Source organism: Antechinus flavipes, chromosome 2 (genome assembly GCF_016432865.1).
Source record: "Antechinus flavipes isolate AdamAnt ecotype Samford, QLD, Australia chromosome 2, AdamAnt_v2, whole genome shotgun sequence".
In the NCBI taxonomy this organism is placed as follows: Eukaryota; Metazoa; Chordata; class Mammalia; order Dasyuromorphia; family Dasyuridae; genus Antechinus; species Antechinus flavipes.
In genome coordinates, this window is record NC_067399.1 from 121758524 (window position 1) to 121776851 (window position 18328).

Here is an 18328-nt window from a genome sequence, read left to right on the forward strand (position 1 = left end):
CCAGTGACTATTAGGGGTCTGTGGACATCCCTTCTGCATATAGACCAGTGACTATTAGAGGAGTTTGGGCAGCATTTTTTCATATAGACTAGTGACTATTAGGGGTCTGTGGACATCCTTTCTGCATATAGACCAGTGACTATTAGGGGTCTGTGGGCATCCCTTCTGCATATAGACCAGTGACTATTAGGGGTCTGTGGGCATCCCTTCTGCATATAGACCAGTGACTATTAGAGGAGGGTGGGCATCCCTTCTGCATATAGACCAGTGACTATTAGGGGTCTGTGGGCATCCCTTCTGCATATAGACCAGTGACTATTAGAGGAGTTTGGGCAGCATTTTTTCATATAGACTAGTGACTATTAGGGGTCTGTGGACATCCTTTCTGCATATAGACCAGTGACTATTAGGGGTCTGTGGGCACCCTTTCTGCATATAGACCAGTGACTATTAGAGGAGGGTGGGCATCCCTTCTGCATATAGACCAGTGACTATTAGGGGTCTGTGGGCATCCCTTCTGCATATAGACCAGTGACTATTAGGGGTCTGTGGACATCCCTTCTGCATATAGACCAGTGACTATTAGGGGTCTGTGGGCACCCCTTCTGCATATAGACCAGTGACTATTAGGGGTCTGTGGGCATCCCTTCTGCATATAGACCAGTGACTATTAGAGGAGTTTGGGCAGCATTTTTTCATATAGACTAGTGACTATTAGGGGTCTGTGGGCATCCCTTCTGCATATAGACCAGTGACTATTAGGGGTCTGTGGACATCCCTTCTGCATATAGACCAGTGACTATTAGGGGTCTGTGGGCATCCCTTCTGCATATAGACCAGTGACTCTTAGGGATCTGTGGGCACCCCAGGTGGTTGTATTATTTTTAGGAATTCCTTCAGTCCAAAGCCTGGCAGGTGTAAAGGCAAAGCAAATTTAAATTTAGAAGTGGCAACCCTCCTCAGAAGGGGAATTCAAAAGAAGAATTTGGGGAAGATGGGATATGATTGGGGAGATTTAATTAGAATCCGTTCAAAGAATGGGAGATAGACTCGTCCCTAAGCTCCTGCTTTAAATGTTTTGGGGTTGAAAGCCAGGGTTGGGACATGTTGGGGGGTAGGGGGATGGAGAAGGGGAGTCTGGAATCTAGGCCCCCTAGCTATTTTTCTTTTTTTTAAGTGCAGGGTTCGGTTCGTTCGGGTAGGAAGGTTAGGAAAGGGCTGGACCGCAGGAAGACCAGCGCGAGGGCACTGGGGGGCAGGAAGGGCAGTGAGGAAAGTGGGGGGGGGGTGAAGGTAGGCGCGAGGGGAGGGGCGGGGCGGGGCTGCGGCGGGGCTGGGGGAGGGTGCTGACGAAATTGGGGCGGTGAGAGGGCGCCGCGCGTGCCGGCGCGCGGGGGGGGCGGGGAGCTTGGAAGGGGGGTGTGTCGCGGGGGGGGCGTAGGACGGAGGGGGGCGGAGGGGAGTAGGAGGCCGCGGCGGCGGCGGCGGCGGCGGCAGGGGGAGGGCTGGGGGGTTTGGCTTCCCCGCGGCCTCCCCCGCCTCCTGCCCTCCCCTCGGCGGCGCCATTTTGCAGGCGGCAGCGGCACGGCAGCGGCGGCAGCAGCAGCAGCGGCAGCAGCAGCAGCAGCAGCGGCGGCAACTGGAGGCGGTGGAGGTGGAGCGAGAGCAGGAGCAGGTTGAGTAGGCGACGCGGCTCCGGCTCCGGCTCCGGCTCCGGGATAGGCAGCGGCGCGGCCTCGGGCAGCCCGGCCCAGGTGAGAGCGAGCGCGGCGACCCCGGGCGGGGCGGGACAGGACCGCGAGCCCGGCCACCCCGCCCCCGCCTCCGACCCGAGACCCCCTCCCCGCGCGAGGCCTGCCCCAATCTTGGCAGTCGGGACCCTGTGTAGAGAATCTCCTTCCTCATCGCCGGTTCGGCAGCTCGTCCCTGGGGCGGCATTTAGAAAGCGCCTACTAAGTGCACGCGCTGTTAGGCGCCGAGGGTACAAAAGCTGAAGTGGAACAATGCCTGCCCGCAAGCAGCTTAGCCCCCGCCCCACGCTCCATCCGCCGGAGATCAGGACCCTCTAGAGCCTTGGTCTTCCGGGATTGTAGATTCTCCTCCTGTGCATCCTCTGGCTCTCAGTCCCTTCATCCCTCATCCACATCCTTGGATGCCGGGGCTCCGGGGGCAGGTCCCTTCCGGGCGCAGAGGACCCCGCTCCGGGCTTCAAGTGCATCCCGAGCCCCCCTCCCCCCCTTCCAATGCTTATCCTCAGGTCTTCGACCCTCCTCCCCCCGGCTCGGGGCTCTGATGCACTCGGTGCACTTGGGACACCGAAAGTCCCCTTTCCTGCCCCCGAGTATATTCCAAGGCTCTTTTCTCCTGCCCTCAACTGCGTGCCAAGGCCCCCCACTCCGGGGTTTGCCTCGGTCCGCTTGTCCGACTTGAGGTCAGGTGCACTTGGGACTCGGCAGGTCCCTCCCTCCTTCACGTGCACCCAAGCCCCCTTCCTGTCTGTTTTCATCCTTCGGGGCTCCGGGCTTCCCTCCCCCCTCATCCCCGGAGACATCCGTGCGCCCTGCTTTGGAACTAGGGCTGCGGGAGGCCGAGGCCCTCCCCTCTTGCTTCTGTCCTCGGATCACCCGGCCGTCTTCCCCCGCAGCCCTCCCGGGCTCTGGGCCCCGCACCCCTTTCCCCTCCCCTCACTGATGTCTCGGTGTCTTGTCATCCTGCCCAGCGCTTGCTTCCGTCTCCTCTGCCCTCCTGAGCCGGCCTCCCCGTGCTGCTGCATTATGCCGTCACCCCCACCTCGTCCCCGTCCCTGCTCATCCCTCCGGCCCCCTCCCCCGGAGGGGTGAGGGATGGGATCCGAGGAGGATGTCGCATTCCCCAGCTGCCACCACCGAACTGTCCTCCCAGCCCAGCCCCTGTCTTGAGTCCTGCTGCCTCCCCTGCTCCCTCACCTCCTCCCCCTGGGTTGCTGCCTGGTCTCCATCGCTGGCTTGCCAGGCAGCCCTTCCAATCTCTCCTCTGAAGTGTTTAACCCTGTTCCCTTTCCCTCTTTCCCCACTGTTATCCACACTGTTCCTACCTTCCCCCCTGTCAGCTCTCATTTCTCCTATGAGGACTGCTCTCTTCATGCTTCCCCATCTTAGCTGTCTGATTTTTTAAAAGCCACTCACTCATGGTGACGTCTGGCAACTTGCTCATTCATACCTCTTACCACCCAATTTCTGGTCTTTTTTTTTTTTTTTTTTTTAAAGGTTCTTTCCCTTTCACTGGGTGTGCTATCTACTTTCACAGCCCTTGGGTTTGTCTGATAACGGGAAAACCTCAGCAGCTACTAGTGCTGGCAGAACCAGCGTGGCTCTCTATGGGGAAGGGAAAATTAGGTCCCTTTTTGTATTCCTCAGGTTCCACTATCCCTTTTCCATTTGCAAAAATTATCAAAGGGTTTCTTATTCACTTACTGTTTTTCATTCTCAAACATTTATCTAATCCAGTTTATCTCGAAGAGAGGGACACTGAGCTTGTGTAGGTGATATTTGCTTGTCACAGCATTTTGTGGGTCAAAACATTCAAGTTTATGGTGAAGGAGGGTGGCTTCATGTTTTAATTTTTCAGATCCAAAGACTAGACCTTCATGAAATGTTGAGTGAGGATTTAAATGTTGTAGGTAATTGATGTATAGGGAAGAGCCATTTACTTCCTTGTTAGGAGACTTGCACTGAGCACAGGAGGCTCATCTTGTGGATTGAACTACGAATCTCAAAAATCCCCTTCCAGCTGCAATGTATACTCAAGGGGAGGCAATGTAGGCAAAGAGATGTTAAGGAAGTTTGGGCTTCAGATTGTGTTTTTGACCTGTGCTGTGACCTTGTGCAAGTCCCAGTGAGCCTTAGTTTCCTCATTGGTGAAATGTTGACAATTGACTAGTACTAATTCATTCATAGAGGTTGTTGGGAAAATCAAATAAGAAGCATGTAAAGTACTTTGTAAAGCTTATGTTTCATTAAGATTGATCTCTTGAAATGTGTCTTTTGTTCTTTACATTAATTAACCCATAGGACTAAAAGCTCTGTCCCCTTGTTTCTTAGTCTCACATAATAAATTTTAGGGGAGGTACTTAGCTGAGTGTACCATATATAACTAATGGGAAATCTAGACTATGTGGTGAAGTCAAAAATAGTGTTAAATTAATATAGAGGAAAATAATCATTAAGAAATTTTTGAGCCAGCGTATTTCTAGTAGATACCAAGAGCTTGGTGCATTTGCAGTAGAGATTTTTTTATTCTCATTGTATTTATTGTAATGGAAGGGGACAGATACTATTACTGTACAATTCAATTTAACAAACAAATTAAGCACATTTTTATGTGCTGGGGATAAAAAGACAAAAATAGACCACAGTACCTGCCCTAAAGAAACTTAGTAAATTGACCCAAGCTCCTTTATCTAGTTGCTTCTAGAAATAAATGCCTTACCCCTCCTACCCCCCATCTTATTAAATCATTGATACTTTTTTAGATGCCAGTAGGCAGGCACAAAGCACCTGTAGCATCTGTATAGTCTCTTAGTGGAGTTATTTGTTTAGAATAAAAGCATGTCAAAAAAGTTTTATCAACTTAATTATAGAATAGATCCCAAGAAATGAAAGGAATTGCTCTTTAACATTCCTGACAGGTGGTCATCTAACTCGTTTTTCTTAAACATTTCCAATCATGGAGGAATTCAATATTGCTCATTTTAATTTTTGGTTATCTTAAACTGTGAATTCTTTAGATTGAGCTGATATCTACCACCCTGTAATTACCATCTATTTCCAGCAAATTATTCTCCTTGGAACTACATAGACTAACTTTTTGACTATTTGAGAATAACATTCATTTTACCTCTAAATGTCCTCTGGACTAAAACATATTAGTTACTTTAGTATTTCTCATAAACTGTGATTTCCAAACATGTCTTAAGAAGTGATCCCTAGAATAAATATAGTATTCTAGGTGTGGTTTGACCAGATGCCGCTTTTTTATTGTGGACAGTGAACCTCTATTAAAATAACTTAGGATCTTATTAACTTGACAACTGACTATTGGAGTCATTGTTCCAAACAGTTTTCTTTGTCAAAACTGGTACGGATTTCTTCTGGTATCTTGAGATTGCAGTTCAAGTTTCTCTGCTTGGTGCATGTGGGGATTTTTAAAATAACTATATTAGAGAGCTTTTCATCTTGTGCTTTCTTCAAATAGAGTCTAAGCAGTTTAATGCTTTCTGATTGCCTGATTCATTTAAGTTGAATTTAATTATATTAGAATTGTTTCAAGAAATTCTTTTGAAAATTGAAAGTTCTAATCTGCTGTACTTAAAAGTTCTGAGGGATTTTGCTTTGCTATACTCACTCAGTACTGTCAGGCTTTATGTCTGTCTGGCAATGTTTGTATTCAGTGTTTTATGCAAAAGCTGAAATCCTAAATGGCACCCGAATCCTGTTCTCATTTTCTTGAAAGATCAGGCCAGGAGTCTTTCTTTACAAAATGATTTAATGAAGGATCTTGCTATTGAATGAGTTGAAAGTCAACAACAGTACAATAATACCTTAAGTTTGTATGGTACTTTTCAAAGTCCTTTCATATAATTTCTCATTTTAGCCTCAGAGGTTTTACAAATGATGTTTTAGAGTGGCAACATGATGTGATAAAGGAGTCAGAAGGATTTGATTAACTTCTTTCTTTTTACTAGTTTGGACAAGACACTTCACCTTTTGATACCTCAGCTTTTCTGCATACCTCCAAGTAGCCAAACTGGAAGTTTCCCATCCCATCTAAATCACAATTGTAGACCCTATCCTACTTCCTCTACATATGTATACATATCAGGTAGTTCCTAATTTTTCTAAAGTTTGTTATCAAACTCCTTTTTCCTCCTGCCTCCAAAAGAAGGAAAAAAATTTTCATACTTTTTTCATACATGAACACTAAAGTTTATTTTCATTCTTTTTTCTTGTTTCTTTAGTGCTCTTACTTCTAGAAGTCAGGTCTTTGGTATTGAACATTCTCATGCTATTACAAAATAAGCTATTTATATTTTGATTATAATTTACATTATCTCTGTACATTTAATTCTTTGTTTCCTTTTAACACTCCCCCTTTGCTTTTTTCCCCTTTAGCATTTTCCCTCAGCCATTTCCACATGTTTAGACTCTGATGGTACTCTTCCCTCTTATATATCCATATCTTAAAAAGCTTCTTAGAACTGTTCATACCATGAACTTGTTTTTTCCTTTCCTTTATTTCTCTAGATGTTTTTTCTTGGACCTTGGGCACAGCCACTTCCTATAATGCAGATCTACTTTGTTTTCTTTTCTTATCTGGCTGTATTCTCTTAAATTTATATTCACTTACATGCCTGCTTATCATTAAGATGCTTGTCAGATTCATTATTGTAAGAGAGCTGACCTTGCAGTCAGTAAGACCTGGGTTCAAATGCTACATTAGCTTCATAATGACTCTGAGACTTTGGGCAAGTCACTTAGGAGAGGTCTTTCTAGGCAGCTCTTCAAGAATGGAGTTTTTGAGGTGTGCTGTTCTCTGTCCTTTTTCAAAGGGATAGCACAGTGATTGGATTTGGATGTCTTGAACTTGCTTATGAATGGGATTTAAATGAGAGAAAAGTTGCAAGAAGTCTTCAGTCTCACTCTTCCAGAGACTTTGAGATCCAGTGGCACAATAAGTCAAGACTTACGGCTGTGGCCCAGGCAATGGATGGCCTTGGTGTTTTTGATATTTGACTAACCTCTAAGGGGCCAGCTCCTGGTTCAATGGCCTCCAGGGCTGCCTATTCCACTGGGGAAAGTCTTTGGCTTGAGGTAGACCCTCCTAACTCACCCAAAGCTTTGAGGCTCATGGTGAAGCCCATGAGCTATGAAGGGAGGTTTTACTCAGGCATAGCTGCTGCCTGTGCTACAGCTTCTTGAAGCCTCAGTTGAGAGTTGGGTGAAAGGTGGATACCAAAGGTGCATGAGAAGCCCTGAAAGGGGCTTGGCAAGCTCACACCAGAGTTGCTAGTCCTCCCAAACACCCCATGTGCCCCAATACTGAGATTGGTAGAGATCTCTTAACTTGAGAATTCCCCATATTACTGAAATCACAGGTCTAGTCCTTAGACTTCACCCTTCATCCATGGTTATTTTGGTTTCCTAATTACTCGTTCATTTGTAATCTGTCATTTTTCTTGCTTTCTCCACAACCCTTTTTGGTATTCTTATTTATTATCTTCTCTTTTTAAAGCCCCCAGTTGGCTTTCCTGTATTTGAGGTATATGTTATAAGCCTGTTTTTATTTTATCCTTCATTTTGGATTCTAGAAACTGGCTGGGCTATGACTGCCTTTCCTCTTTTGTACCATACTCTTGAGAAGCTGGATGCTGTGTCTTTTCCTAGGCAGGATTCAGTACTGGGTCCTTGTCCTCTACACCTGAAACCCTGTTTTCTTGGCTTCTTGGACATTGTCTGTTTGGCTTGCTTGTGACTGTTCATTGTAAAACAACAACTTCCCATCCCTAAATGAAAAAAGTGCCCGCCCTGTTGGGAGTCCTGTCCAAGCAATTTTGTCTCATTCTTCTAATTCCAAGTTGGTCTCCAACTTTTTCTAGGATTTCCAGAAGTCTGACTGCTATGCCATTGGTTCTTGAAGAGAATCTACATGACAAAGTTTTATTTGGAGCTACATGTTGTGGTTTTCCCCAATTGAAGAGGTTTCTTCTTCTTCTGCTTAGTGGAGCATCTTCTGATTTTCAGTGCTGTAGAAAATGTTTCTAGTTTAGAGTTCAAAGGACCCAAATTTGAGTCTCCATGCTGTCATTGTAGTGTGACTTTGGGCAACTTGGTTTCCCTTCTCTGGGATTCAGTTTTCTCTTTTATGCAAGATAACTTTTAAGTTTCCTTCCACCTCCAAGCCTATGATTCCAGATCTGTCCATCTCGCTTTACTTTCTCATTTATTCTTAAAACTTATGATGTTATAAGGGCAAAAATTATCTCCTATACAGATAAGAAAATTGAGACCCAGAGAATCAAAATGATTTGCTTAAAATTACACAACTAGGGTACACAACAAATAGTATTTGCTCATTTTTTATAGAGGAACTTCAAAGTTTTTTCATGTTTGTATCATGTGATCCTTCTGAAATAAAAGAGTAGTAGAAGTCAGCAGTGATAATAGTGGTGGCAATTAAAAATGATAATAGAGTGCAAGAAGCAATTATTCCTGCTAGACTGTAAGCTATTTGAAAGTAGGGACCAATATATATGTATGCTTGTATGTAGTTGAGGTACTTAATAAGCTTTTTTTTTTCCAGCTCTATGAAATAGGGTAGATATGGCAAATATTAGCAAAACTCACTTCCTCTATTGTAAAGAATAGATACTAAACTAGAGCACAGAAAAGCTAAGTGAATCATTAATGGATGGCAGAATTAATTCCAGTTCAGGTTTCAGTTCTCTTTACTACAACATACAGTTTTATGATGTCAGTTTTTTGAGAGGAATTCAATCCTCCAGGAACCCTGTTCTCTTTAAAAAATTCACTGCTTTTGTTTAACTGAGTGTTTTTACATCATTGAATTATTTGAATTATTATGTTAGCCATTGAGTTTTGGGTTTGGTAGTGTAGAAAAAAAATAACCTTGTAATTCTTATCTGTAGAAACTTATGTAATTAAGATGCAATTTGCAGGCAAATGAAAATTTAATAATATTGTTAATAACTAATACTTTAATTAATTCAAGGATCGTTGATAGTAAGCTTCCCAGAGATACCATGGTCAGAAATTTCATCACCTTGTGCCTGCCTGCTCATGATCAACAGTATCTAACTTAGCTATTTGGTCCACAAATAACAGATGTATCTGATCCATCACCAATCCTGGCCATATTAAGGAAGGGCAAATGTTCAATATTTTATGCTGTTTTTGACTTTTGTTTTCTTCTACATATCTCTCCCTTATTATATCTATTTCTATAGTTTCAGGGATAGTTCTGAATATATCTTCATTTCTAAATATACTTTGCCTCCACCCAGAGAGCCATACCTTGTAAAATTAATAAAGTAAATAATATTACCTTACTAAAAATTCAGTTCATTTCAACAAACATCAAACATCTATCACTATGTTAGTATAAAAAGCAGTGTCTGGTTTTAAGGAGCTTATGTTCTACTTGGGGATGGAAAAGATGTGCCTGTTGTGTAATTTTAAGCTAACAGAAGGAATAATTTTATTGTGAAATATCATTTCTATTTCTTATATATATGATTCACTTCTTACCTATCTTATCTTTTAAAATAATTATTTTGGGGCCTAGACTTGAAATAACAAACTATCTCTCTTTCCCTTCCTCCCACATTAGAGAGTACTATTTGACCTAGAGGCTATCATTTCACAAGGGTGTGTGTGTGTGTGTGTGTGTGTGTGTGTGTGTGTGACCATAATTATACATGCTTCTATTTATCACTTCTTCCTAAAGGGTGGATAACATCTTCCTTCATAGGTCCTTTGTAATTAATTTAAATATTTATAATCCTTAGAATAGTTTAATTGTTCATTTATTCTTTGAACAATATTTCTGATACTGTATCACACATTCTCTTGGTTCTGCTCATTTCCCTCTTCATTATTTCATGCAAGTCTTTCCATGTTTTTCTAAAATCAACTTGTTCATCATTTCTTAACAGTATGGTAGTATACCATTCCAAACTTACACCACAATTTGTTTAGCCATTACCCAAATGATGATCTTTCCTCAATTTCCAGTTCTTTGCCAACACAAGAGGCTTTCCTGATCACTCTTGGGGAACAGACCTAATAGTAATATTGCTACTCTACATGTTTTTGAAGCAGCTGGATGACATTAAACTTGGAATCAGGAAAGTTTAGTTAAGTTCTAATTCTGCCTAGACTAATTCAGGCTTGCATTACTAGCTGTGTGTCACTGAGCAAGTAGCTTATTCTCTCTCAGTCTCAGTTTTCTCATCTCTAAAACAGATAATAGTACCTTATCTCATAAGATTGTTGGGAAGTTAAAGGTTTTGGAATAAGAAGATATATTTTTCATATTCTTTGTTTAGAGTAATCTATTTGGAGTTTTCTCTTTACTTTTTTCACTTGCTGGCACAATAGTAGTAGACTATATTTTTATGGTCTCACCAAAGAAATTTATTATCTTTACTCTTGGTTTCATTAGAAAGTAACTTTGGCACTTTTCTCTGCTCAGGACACATTTGAAAAATATAAAAGCTTTTGGAAGATAGAGATTGTATGATTTGAGAACCATTTTATGATATTGCTCCTTTTGAATTATTTGTTCATGACTTTTTTTTCCCCCAGTAGTATGAGGAATAGTTGAGCAGATTATGTAGGAAGCTTATGGCTCTTCTAGTTACTAGTCATTTGGGGAATTTAAGATACTGGATAAAAATCAGCTTTCAAAAGCTTTTTGATGGAAAAGTGATTTATTTAGGCCTCTTCCATTATAGAAATTAGAAGGAATTGAATTGACAAGGGTATATTTTCATTTCATTGAAAACCTATATGTAAATATTTTATATAATATTTATTAAGAAATAAGGAACTTGAAAGAAGTACCAAAAAATAAATGTTTTGTTTTTCTTAGATACTGCAAGAAGTGGAAAACAGAACAAAGAGCTGTACTTCATGATGTAGTAGAAGGTAGGATGCAAATTAATTCTCTGAATCAAAAAAAAATTGTTTGTCCAAAATGCAGTTTTATTAATATAATTTATTCATGAAGCTTTATTTACATGCAAAAATTACATGCAAATATTTAATAGTACATCTGTTCCATGTGAATCTTTTCTCAAAGGTTTGGATATAAGGCTGTAACTTTTATTACTTAGACTTGAGAGTATTAAAGGAAATGTCTCTAATTTTAAGAGATTAAAAAATAAGCCAACTGTTGTTATTTTTTATTTTTGAAAAAGTGGATTTTGTCATTTTTCACAATTGTTCATTTTTTGAAGGAATTATATATTTTATGAAGTTTATATAAATATATTTACATCTTATAAATTAGATTTTTATAAATTTTATAAATTAGGAAAGATTATTTTTAATAATTATTGGCATCTTTTGTTTTAGCATCACTTACCTTTTACATTTCCTACTGTATTATTTTCCCACCTCTTCCCAGAAAACTATGAACAGATAGTAACAAATTGAATTTTGTAAATGTTCATATTCAAAGCTTTTCTTTTTTCTGGGCTTTTAACATTTAACACAGTCACCACAGTCAGGAACACATATATTGAGAATATAACTCAGAGATTCTGATTGTTGTTTTTGAACTAAAACAACTGTTAATGGACACTATGAACTAATTTTTAACTTGGAAAAAATAAACTTCTGCACAATTCTAAATAATAGCAGTTTCATTATCTGTGAAAGATGTTTTACCTTTTTTTCCCCTTCAATCTTAAAATCTAATGCAACTCTATGCTATATTCTTTGGGTGTTTTTAACTCTCTTTTATCCAGTTGAGATTAAAAGAAAATTTATAAGCTGTCCCCTCCTTCTACTGGTGAGTTTTATTCTCATACACCTCATTTATAAGAAACAATAAGTTCTTCCTTCTACTTTTCCTTCCCCTCCCCCCTACATTTTTTTAAAAAAATTCTCTTAAAACTTTCAAAACAACAAAAACTACCTCCAGACTTTGGAGTTATCGTTTTAAATTCCTATGACCTTTGAGGACAGTAAGATTCTGATGGGGCATTTGTCTTTTTTCCCTATGCTAGAATATAGGAAGTTCTTCATTGAGTCCTTTCTAGTTGTTCAAATGTATATCTTTTTAGGTTTCTCTTAATCCCTCCGGTGTTTTTGTTTCAATTTCAATGAATTTCAATTTATGGCACAATGCGTTTTTATCAGGAATGTTTGAAAGTCCTCTTTTTCTCAATTATCAAGCTCCCTAAAAACCATGATCAAACAAAAAAGTCTGAATATCATATTCTTTTATTATTATTATTGTAATAGTTTTTAGTTTATTTTAATTAACAATTTTAATTTTAAAGCCTGAATATCATATTCTTTTATTATTTTTTTGTAATGGTTTTTTATTTTATTTTAATTTTTTATTAAAGCTTTTTATTTTTCAAAATATATGCGTAGACAATTCTTCAGCATTAGCCCTCCCAGAACTTTATGTTCCAATTTTCTCCCTCTTCCTCCACACTCTCCCCTAGATGGCAAGTAGTCCAATATATGTTAAACATGGTAGAAATATATGTTAAATCCAAAATATGTATACATATTTATACAATTAATGTGCCGCACAAGAAAAAAAGAGAAGCAGAATAAAATGCAAGTAAACAACAACAAATAGTGAAAATGGTATATTGTGAACCACATTCAGTTCCCCCATTTCTCTCTCTCTGGGTGTAGATGGCTTTCTTCATCACTGACCAATTGGAACTGGTTTGAATCAACTCATTGTTGAAGTCAGCCAGGTTCATTAGAATTGATCGTCTTGTAGTCTTGTTGTTGCCGTATGCAATGATCTCGTTCTGATCATTTCACTCAGCATCAGCTCCTTTAAGTCAGGCCTCTCTGAAATCATCCTGCTGGTCTTTTCCTACATAACAATAATCTGAATATCATAGTCTGAGAAATCATAAAAACCAGGCAGCTCTAAGAGAACCAGAAGGAAAAGTAAAAACAGGCTAAAAGAAACCATAATTGAAAATATCCAGGAATGTTAACTTCTAAATCCAAGAAAAAAAGATTGCAAATGGCCAGAAAATTTTCAAATACTAAATATACAGTCAATTATTATATAAGATTAAGCTACAAACATAAAAAGTAAAAAAGTAAAAAAAAATCTTATGGTTATGAGCAAGAATAATGCACCTTGTAATATATAATTGTAAAAGGAAATAACTGTATCCTTCATAGCCCTTCATAGAGGACTTTCAAATGATAAGAATTATTATGAGAATCAAAAGAGATAATGTTTTTTAAAGCTCTTGGCACATAATAGACACTTAACAAATGCTTGCTTCCTTCTTTCTATAGCTTTTTTGGTTCATGATTTTCCAGTATGTAAATGTAAGCATCATGGAGGTTATTATTTCCCATTCTTGAAAGTCCAGTTTAGAAGTGCCGAGAATCTATGGCATGATTCTTGAAAAATCTCTGTTCCCTAACTTTTTGGCCAAAAAAAGGATGAAAGATGGGTGGCTTTTTAGGTAGGTAGGAACTTAATCTGGAACAAAAACTGACTTGAAGGCAAACCCTTTGTCCAACAATAGGAGCAACATCAGTAATCATATCATTAGCACTTTTTCCTTTAAGTAGCTATTGGCATCTTCATACTTGGTTCTTATGTTGACTATTGAGGAAAGAATAGATTTTTGGGCATGGAGTTTTTACTCCATCCTTAGCCTGTCGTTAAAAGATGTTTCCCATTGTGAAAATCGATTATATTTGAATTAAAAAAAATTTTTTTTAACAGAGGAGCTTTTCGTTTTAGTTCATAGATGTACACATTACAAAATCTTATTAATATCAAATTTAAAATTACAAAGAGGAATAATTAAATTTCTTAAGGATCCTTTCAAATAAAAACTATAATTTGTAAGCCCTCATCTAATTTGGAAATTAGATTTATTTTAAAAATTAATTTATATATTTTCAATGTGTTAATTTTATTTCCCACCCATCTTCCTTAAGCGGGTAGGGAGGGGAACCTGTGCAACAAATGTAGCGTATTTATATAAAGACAACCTGATATAGAAAAAGCATGTCTTGACTTATTTGTTAGACTGTATTTTTTTTTCCTTTAGTAATTTTCTTCCTAGTGACCTTTTTTCAGAAGCTCTTTTGTGTTTGTTAAGGTATTTTTTTTTGTTTATAGTATGTTTATATTATTCTTTCAAATTAAAATGTGCTAGTTTAAATTTTCTTAACACGTACTATCATAGACTAAGAAAAGAATAGCTAAAATTTTTCTTAGATTTTTTTTTTTATTCTTATTGCACAAAGCACAGAATCTCTGAGGTACTGAAAGTTTAAAGTATTTGTCTGCATTCATATATGTAGTAGGATTTGAATCTGGGATAGGACTTCTGACTCAGTGGTTTTGTTTCTCTATTGTTTCTCTAACTGTTATTAGTAACTCAAATTTAATTCCCTATATCCAGAGGTCTTCTTTCTGCCTATGTATGAAGGCAGCCTACACAACTTAATCTTTTTTTTTTATTTTTTTATTTTTTAAATTTAAATTTTATTTTATTTAATAATAACTTTGTATTGACAGAATCCATGCCAGGATAATTTTTTTTACAACATTATCCCTTGCACTCGCTTATGTTTCGCACAACTTAATCTTTAATTTTATGTTGCCTTCCCGCTAAACTGACAAAAACTTAATTAATTAGAACCTAACTAGAATACTCAATAAATTTTTTTTCCTGCATTCTGTTTGTAGAAAGGACAAATCATTAGGTGAAGTTAATATGGGATGAATGTGAAATCTTAAGCACTTAGGTATGAAAAATCAATTTCAAGTATAAGGTAGGGGAGGTATATCTAGACAGCACTTCTGAAAAAGACCTGGGAGTTTCAGGATATTTATATGAATAGGTGATTTCCATACTTTTTATTAGAATTTTCTTTTAATCATTTATCATGGAAAAATATTTAAATGGAGGATTTTTAATATTTCTGGACATTGGTTGAGCATTGGTAATATAAAGAACTGAGGAAAAATACACCTTTTATGTTAAAGTGCTTTTTTATTTGTGTTGTAAACATTTTTAATGTGTTAGTTTTTATTCCACATTTTCAAATAAATTTGGGATATTTGTGAATTTGTGAATTATTGTGTAGTGATGTGAATTTATGTGTATGTATTACAAAGGAGAAAGTTGAGTGGAAAATTATTCAATACTCATGTTACTCATGTGCTGTATTTCCCTTTAACAATTCAAGCATAATCTGGCTTTGATCAAGGTCATTGGCTTGCTTCCAATATGGTAATTTTTCATATTTCCAAAGGAACACAAGTTGAGTTTCCCAACTTAACAGGAGAGACTCATCATGGGACAGAAGCCCAAAGATACTCAGCTCATTAGCTAATAAGTTTATTTTTTTCTTTTTGTTACTCTTCACTTTTAAAGATAATGTGCTACATAATTCTGTTAAAATAACTTTCTGCTGAATTTTTATATTGTTCCAGAATTTAATTGTTAGTGCATAGTTAGAAAGTCTAGTCTGTCCTCTGTTGTCCCCCTTCACTCCCAGAGACTAATCTTGTAAAACTGAAAAGCTTAAGCCACAAAGCTAATTTTCATCTAGATTAGATTTGGACTCGAAATTTATATTTGTTGATTTATGGATAAAATGAAACTTGATTAATAATAATCTTTTCCTTTTAAAATGCTTTCTATCATCCATTTAGAATTTCCCTTATCATATTTTGTGGTATGGTTCATTTTTTTCCCCTGCTATGTTGTTCTTACTTTAATCATGAGATGTTTTCCTTTTTATCTGACTTGTGACTTAGTAGTATAAAAAATTTTTTTTCTTCCTCTGTTTCATTATTATTAAGGCTGAAAAATGTTTTACATTTAATAATTTTGGGTTTCATTTGGGGAAATAAGTGGACTATTATTACCCTCTTTTTGTAGGTAAAGAATTATGTTTATTCCAGGTGGATCTTAGTGTTAGATGTTAATTATTTCATATATCTTTAGATTAAATTGTAGAAAATATCTCAAAACTTTTGCTTAATATTCTCAAATGTAAAAGGACAAATACCTACTTTACTTGGGTAAGGAAGTATGAAGTTACTGAAAAGTTTGATGAATGAATACATTTTATTCTGTAGTTGTCAAGATAGAATACCTGGGGAGAACTATTTTAATTTCTCTGGCTTCAATTTCATCTTCTGTAAAGTGAGTAGTGTAGACTAAGGTCTCATCTAGCTCTAAAACCAAGGAACTGAATAACATAGTATACTTGGATATGTGGTAGTTAGTTCAGAAATCTGAAGATGAAAGGCAGAATTAAGAAATGAAACACATAGAGGCAGATCATAGAATTGAGTAAGCATACCAAAAAAATGGAAGGTTTTTTTTCCACCTTTCATACAGAAGGTCTTTATGATTTACTTCCTCTATCCTTGTCTAAGGACTAGAAACTGAGCAAAAGAAAGTAGCAATACTAGGAAATCCTGGTCCATAGAAATCATTGTACAGTTGTAATCTGTGTATTATTCAGACTATAAATGAGGCTTTAATATTTTCCTAGAAATATTATATATGGTCATATATGGTGACCACATTATTCTGACAATCCTTGGTACTTTTGGTTTTTGCTTTGAACTTGACATAAATTAAGAATTACATAAATTATGAAATGCTTAGATAATACTGGTGATAGGGTCATAATGGTCTGTTACTTATACAACATCAAATAATAGACATAGTGTTATTATGCAGAATAATTTGCTTAATTATTGATTATAAGTTAGGCATTAAATGGCTTTTTTTCCTGTTTCTTTTATTCGTCTTCCTTTACTTCCATTCAGACATATATTAAGCATCTTTGTGCAAAGACACTGTGCTATTCAGTCAGCAAACATTATAGGACATACTGGAGAGCATATCTGTCATGGAGGATACAAAAAAGACACTTTTGAGATGCTTTAATGTTGGAGTGTGTGGAACATGTATACATGAAGAAAGCATCATTACCAAGTGATGAATGAGACAAACAAATGGTGCTTTATTAGTCATAATAGTAATGGTGACTTGCCCATAGTCACCAAGATCACAACTGAGGTCCCCTAATTTCTAATTCTTTGCTTATACCATTTGGTTTATCAGTGATAATTGTAATTATTATTCTATTTGTTACCCTCCTGTCCAGTTATCTTTTCACAGCACAAAAAATTGTATGCAATATCCTGAGAAATGACACTACTAATAATAGTCTGTCATCAGGATTTTGATTTTAATCTTTAGTTTTTTCCATAATCAAACAAAATAAATTCTTATGTCTTTCAAAATTATTTCTTTACATTGTTTTTAAAATTATCTCCTGGTTCTGATAATTTTATTCTTTATCAGCTCATACAAGTCTTCCCAGTTTTCTCTGAAACTGTCTCTTCATTTCTTAGAAGTAGTGATATCAAACTCAAATAGAAACAGGATCCCTGCAGGCCACATATTGATTTAAAAAGCCACAAATTAACAATCTATGTTGTATTTTTATTTATTTCCTTAAACATTTTCCAATTACATTTTAATCTGTTTGAGATTGTACTTCCCAAGTTTGATGCCTCTGTCTTATAGCATAGCAACATTCCATTATATTTGTATAATATATTTTGTTCAGTCATTCTCTCAATTTTTTAGGTCTTTGCCACAACAAAAGAAGTTGCTATACATGCTTTTGTACATATGTGACCTTTTTCCTCTTTCTCTGGGATATAGGCTTAGAGCTGGTTACTGGGTCAAAGGATATGTATAGTCAAGTAACCTTTGGACCAGAGTTTCAAATTGTACCACTTCACTGTCAGATTAATACATTTAGAAAGTAGTCTGAAATGTAGATGAGGCTAGAGAGTAGATTAGGGAGTATGAATTTTTGGATTGATATGGATGTTGAATATGGATGGTCCTAGAATTTAAGGCTGAACCCCTAAAATGAAGTCTCTTTTACAGGAAAAAATACATTTGTAGGCAGGCAGTACTCATTATAGTGTAGACTCAGATTTACACAAGCCAGTCAGTGGTGAAAGTACCAGTAAGCTACTTTAATTGCCCAAGAGCTAACATATAGAGTGATGAACGTATTATTGTATTTGGTATTCATAACCACTTTGAAGATGGTCTAGTTAGCCCCATTTTACAGATGGAGAAGTTGAGGGCCTGCAGTGAAATGACTTGCCCAAGATTGCAGAACTGGTAACTTTCTGAGGTCTGAGATAATATTTGAACTCTTAGATCTTCACTTCAAATTTAATACTCTATTCACTGTGTAACTTTTGTGTAACCTTTGCTTTTTCTGTATTCTCAATTATCTTAACCCTTCCCTTACTGTAGTCTTATCTCCCAGGGCACATTTGTTGTAGTAGTCATTATTGCAGCAACACTATTCTTAGCCATACCTCTGAGTCTTCTCCTCTCATGGAATGCACTTTACTTTTTTCTTTTTCCAAGGCAAATGAGTTTCATCCTTCCCAAAGCAAGTTCTGTTCAGTGAAACTTCCTGTGCCTGCTCCAACCCTCAGGGATGGTGCTTCTGTGGATGTTTGAAGTATTTTGTAGAGG

General features: G+C 37.6%; 1 protein-coding gene across 2 annotated transcripts in view; it reads left to right on the forward strand.

The window, feature by feature from the left end:
• The first annotated feature begins 1647 nt into the window (after positions 1-1647).
• The window catches only part of SLC23A2 (solute carrier family 23 member 2), a 108546-nt gene continuing 91865 nt past the window's right edge, over positions 1648-18328 (forward strand). Inside the window, exons 1-2 of one of the 2 annotated variants that reach the window (XM_051975457.1) lie at positions 1652-1754; positions 10648-10703. The gene's annotated coding sequence lies outside the window, so the exon portion shown is untranslated. Of the gene's footprint in view, positions 1755-10647; positions 10704-18328 lie in introns of both variants that reach the window. The other variant, XM_051975458.1, reaches the window with a different exon arrangement.